Raw genomic sequence first — 5,794 nt, 5'->3', positions numbered from 1 at the left:
CAGAAGCATTTTATAAAGACTTTACGATGGAACATCAGCTATTGTTGGCTATGAGACGAAACGAGAGAGTGTGTATTCTTCTCTCGTTACAAACCCATAATGTCTCAATCCGACTTGCTAATCTTTGTGTATAAACTCAATAATTAAGGTCGATAGCCTGATAGGCGACTGTTAAATGACAATGTGTAAATCTACCAGATTAAAAGCGGTTTTCTTCTTATATACGCATCTGTCAATTTTATGTAATGAATTAAGATGGATTAAGAACGTAAATCTGTAGCTTCTATTGCACATACAAGAAAAAGCATTTTAAGATTTTAGTAATACTTCGTAAAACTTTCACTAATCCCTCCTGATGATAATTCAAATTCCTCGCCAAAATGCGAAATTCCTACCAACATATAAAATTATTACATATGTATAGTTTTACCATTCTTATCATAGAAGGATACAAGGCGAATGAACCAAATATACGGAGATATGAAGTTGCGCCCTGAAGAACATTTACGAACATTTAATTTTTGGTATTTTACAAATTTAAGGTGTGACATCACAAACCCTTCCAAACCCATCAAAGTAAGTACCTGCCTTCTATGATAGAAAATTGATCCATGTTTCTTTCCGTAAAATTATTTAATGGATTAAAGCTCCATCACAGTAGATGAATTAAGACAAAAATCAACCACGTGGTGAGCACATGATAATACGAATAACTTGCATTTATACAAATACCTTCTGGAAATATTTTACCATAGAAGGGAATAACCAGACCCACCCAAATTTAGAGATATGTTCGTGTACTCATGTAGAGAACGTGTATCAAGTTTTATCCTTTGACAATTCCCAAATTTAAGGGGTGGGTCAAAATACCTCTCCCAAAATTTGAGAATGGAGCTTGAATGTACACACGTCTTATAAAAGAGAGTAGATCTGTGTACTCAAACTTTAACCACATAACATAATAAAGATACTCACATATTACAAATTAGGTCAAAAACCTTCTTGCAACTTCTTTTAATCATCAAGGCAGCTAATTGATAATTATATAAAGCACACAATCACGTAACAATTACTGTGTTGAAACTTTTAGGTGATTGTTTGTTTTATATATATATTATCACATAGCCTTGCTCAGTCAAATTTAAGAGGGATACATTGATACACTCATGAAAAAGAATTGAACGCTATTCTCATCTATATAAGAATGTAACCTGATAAAGCCTCATCAAAGAGAATAAAACAGAAAAAATCTCTCAAACTTGAAGTTTCGGTAATTTTTATATATAAACAGGAAGTAGATTGACAATCTAAACTTACAGAGGTACTACCGTCCTCCTATACTACCATTCGAAATGTTTAGTCTTGGCAATTACCAAAATTTAAAAAGAGATCAAATGAACCACGCACAAAATTTGAGTTGGTTGGCCAAGTCACCTATTTCCAACATTTAGAGGAGTGGTCCCATATACATCTCAGCCATAGCTCTGGATTAGGAACTATGGCTACTGAATCAAGGACCCAGGGAGCACAAAAGTGCCCTCTGCTGGAGCAATACTACTAACAATCACTTGCATGATAGCTCTTTGTAAGTCTGGGCATTCTCCGACGCGATTTATTAGCGACTGGCGAAACTACATAAAGCCTAGCAACGAACGCATGATTAGCGCGTTGCAATGCCATGCGCATCGGTAGCTTCCTGGACCTAGTAAGAATTCACGATTTCTGTACACGTGGCTCCTCAGTTAGTCTCACATCCCGTGGGCTTGGAGGATACAGAAACTTTGAGTGCATCTATTTCGACTCGAATTCAGAACCAAGCAGGCTCGAGACCAACGATCTAAACTAGATTACGAAACGATCTAAACTAGATTAAAACTGGATGATGATTTTTTATGAAGAACAATTAAAATAAGTACTAATAATCATGGGTTTATGTTTATTTCCAAACAAGGGTAAAAGGTATCAGGAACTTTAACACTCCCCGCCAACGTTACAGTATCATATCTTTTCTGTTTTTACTAAGGCATTTTTTGAATTAACTGTAGGAACATCAGATAAAATTGGAGAAAGAAAACAATTCAATAACAAAAGTCAATCAACGAAAAACACACTTGGTACGGATTGAAATACAAACGTATTCAGAGCTCTTAAACACATTTATTTGTTAATGGATCTCAGCCTAAGCATAGTCAGTGATAACTATATCAGAATATTTTTTTTAAGTGTATTTACAAGACATCAGATTTTTAGGTTCTAAAGAAGTGTGTTTTAAGTGCCAAAAATACTAAATTAGGCATTAATTTTTTTTAAAAATATTATGTTCTTATAAAAGATACTCATTTTTAATGGAATGATGCATTACGATCTCAATACAAACTTTAACACACAGAAATGCACGTACACGTCATGTAACCTTACATTTTAACCTGCTCAATATTGAAATATTGCTAAAATTAAGAATTTTTAATAAATCTATATGTTTGTAGATAAATATTCAGTACAAAACATAACACCTTCACACTTCTGCACCACATAAGCCGTAATTGGCTTCACAGTAAATAGCAAGCTTTTTCTCCACGTTTTCTATGGTAAAATGGTGGCGTTTGTTGGTGAGGATGAGCTTGCAAGCAGAGAATAAACGTTCCATATCAACTGACGTGATGGGGCAAACTTCAACTGGGTTACATGTTTGATTGGTATTTCGCATTTGTATTCACTTTGTTTCTCAGCCAAAATTTCTGCTGCTGGACACAAACTCTTGAGTTCCAATTTCTTTCCCAATACACTTTCAAGTTTCACCTTCACTTCCTCTTCAACTTCACCGGACATTTCCACGATTTTTTGTTTCACTTCCTGAATAAGCCGAATATTCTTTGAAAATGGTATTTCCGTATATACATGTATTTTTCGGTGGTGTAAGTCATCAAAATAACATTAGAAAATACAAATAAATACAAACAATATACTTATTATGGCTATTTTTGTGCACCACAAGCATAAAAACCTACTGAATTTTGAAAAAAAAAGGAAAAGAAAGAAAAAAGCATTAAATTTCCTTCCTGACAAACCTTACAATATATGAGCGTTGGAATTAGTTTATCGCTTTTAATAAAACAAGGAGATCTCTGTATGCGACTACAGAGAATTCTGCAGCTCTTCGTTTATTTCCAATTGCTGAGAATAAGTTTAGGAAATAATCCAGGACTCACCACGTGGAGGTGGCTGCAGGTGGAGTACCACCCGCCCGCCCGCCAGCGTTAATTTTTTCTTAGTTACTTACCAGTCATGTAGGAGGACTTTGAAGCAAATTTCGGCATTTGCTTCCGCGACTTCAGAGTAGCTAAGACGAATTTGTGCCGTTCTTCAGGTCCGCAAACAGCCAATGCTGCCTCAATGACGAGTTTGACCATTCGTTCAACACTTTGTGTGTGACAAGGAAAGTATTTTATGTCCTCATTTGCAAAGGCAGAACTTTAGTGCTTATATTCTTTGTCAGTGGTGGCTCCGTTAACTTACAGTTTAACCAATCGATTACTTCTACGTATGATGGACGTCAAGTCTAATTTCCAGACGAACAGAAAATTCTCGAACGGCATTGGTTTGAAACAATGTTGTTCTAGCTTTGAGTATTCTTCTCCAACATAATTGCCTTTTAACAGCATCAGGATCCGAAATCATTAACAAGAGGAGATTCTCTGGATGGCTAAACCAGGCATTTCTCTTGATGACGGGGACAATAATGTTTCTTGTAACTTCGTAAAGGCAGGTGGAAGACGTCATCATCTTCCATAGATGACCTGGTCCTTCCACGATAGATGGTTCGTTCTTCGTCGGATCGTCGGATCGGTGTATGGCTTACTGGTTGATACATAATGTTCTATTTGCAAGGGTCAACCACCTTGCTTGATGTAGTTTTTCTATACTTCCTTCTGCTAAACCTTGAGAACAATCTCCTGAAGATATTGCCTTGCAAATGTCAAAAAGATACTGTTGATCACTGCTTAAACTGTTGCTTTCTTCCAGCTTCAAATCAGAGATCCAGCGTACTGGAATGGTTTCAAAACGTATGATGGCTTTAGTTTCACAATTTTGAAGCAATGTTCCAATTGGACCCGCGTATGTATTTGGTCCTGTACTTTTGCCGTCGAGGGACTGGAATAAGTATCTAAGTGGAAGTTCGTTGGTGTGGAATATGCAAACAACTCTTTGGAGAGGCCTGTTCAAAGACTTTTCACAAAGGGACATAGCACCAATCTTGAGGCCGATGTTTATTGGGGTACCGTCCCAGGCCAATAACACTGGGATTTTAGAGATTAATGTCCTTTTTACGGAAATAATTGATCATTGTTTTTGAATGCGGTCTCCTGATCCTGATTCTAGGGTGATTTGCCCCCCGGATACTCTGATCCAGGCTCTTCAACTAACACAACATTTTCCTCTTTCTTCACAACACGTCTAACACTTTTCTCTTCTTTTGTAAAGGTCAAAGTACGGTCCTGTCGACCATCAAAATACAAAGTTCTTATTCTTTTTTCTTTCAGAGCTGCATCAGTGACGGCTAAAATGTTTCTAGTTAAAGCCCTTTTCTGTCTTTGAATTTTGCTGATATCTATCATATTATCTGTATTTTTTTAGGTGACCATCCCGACGTCTTCTAGGGGGGATGAGGTTAGAAGAGCTGAATGTCTTGTTGATGTCTTAGTCCTGTATACTGTAGTACAAAAGGCGGGTAGTTGCAACCTCTTCTGCTGAACAGGAGGTTCAGACAATGTTTTGAAATGTTTTGGTGGCTGGTACTCCTCATCTGAACTTGAGTCTTTGTCTTTCACCACTTGTTTTTCGCATTCCACTTCTTCTGGATCAAAGCTTTGAGCTGGTTGTTCTTGATCTGTCCTCTTAGCTATTGATCTTTGTCGCTGAAGCTTTCGTCGTAACCTCTTGATACGTCGTTTGGCTTCCTGACGATCCAAGTTTCCTATAACCATTTTTCTTGTGGTTCTTTGATCTAGAAGAGAAGGCACCTCTAGCACTGGCACTTTTCTTCGTTTTTCGCAGTTGCAGGCAAATGGATCGGAACACTTATAAAAGGCTATATCAAATAAAATATTTTTGGTAGAGTGTTGAAAATCAGCAATTCGTTACGCACAGGTTTGGAAACCGGTCTTTGCTGACTTTTGCAATTCACGCACAATAATATGGTACTTCAATATCATTGCAACAATCCTTCTGACACTGAGAATTGCTTCGCCGCTGTTTGTGGCTTAATCCCAAATTTCTACGATCTTACTGGCGACGATAGAGAATAAATCCTTTGTTGAAGGCTCTTTCCACGATCCCGAAATTCTCATTTTTTTCTTCGCGCTCCTATAGGTATTGTCTCAATACATCTTGAACGGTAGGTAACTGTGTTCTACCGAATTCCTTGGGTGTCCCAATAATGTTATTCCTAACATCAGACTGTAACAAACTTGTCGATGCCATAACGTCAGCGTATCTGTCGCTCTCTTCCTAATAAAAGGTACTTAACCCAACTGAAGCACTGTTCTCACTTCTACACACAGCACTTCAAACGAAAATAAATTATTTAATTAAAATTATCTGCAACACTAATAAATAACTCAAACAGCGACAATCACGTTCGACACAGCTGATTGACTACTGGTGACTGATAAGACCAATCTTTTCAGCTGGGCAAGTACAAGAGAAAAAGTGTTCGGGGAGGGGTGGGCGGCAGGTGACCTAGTGCGATAAGCAGATGCATAAGGCATTGGGAGCTAATTATTTATACTATCAC

This window comes from Thermobia domestica, chromosome 7 (genome assembly GCF_964235325.1).
Source record: "Thermobia domestica chromosome 7, izTheDome1.hap1.1, whole genome shotgun sequence".
Classification (NCBI taxonomy): domain Eukaryota; kingdom Metazoa; phylum Arthropoda; class Insecta; order Zygentoma; family Lepismatidae; genus Thermobia; species Thermobia domestica.
The sequence above is the reverse complement of the archived record's forward strand: the minus strand, read 5'-3'. Positions refer to the sequence as shown.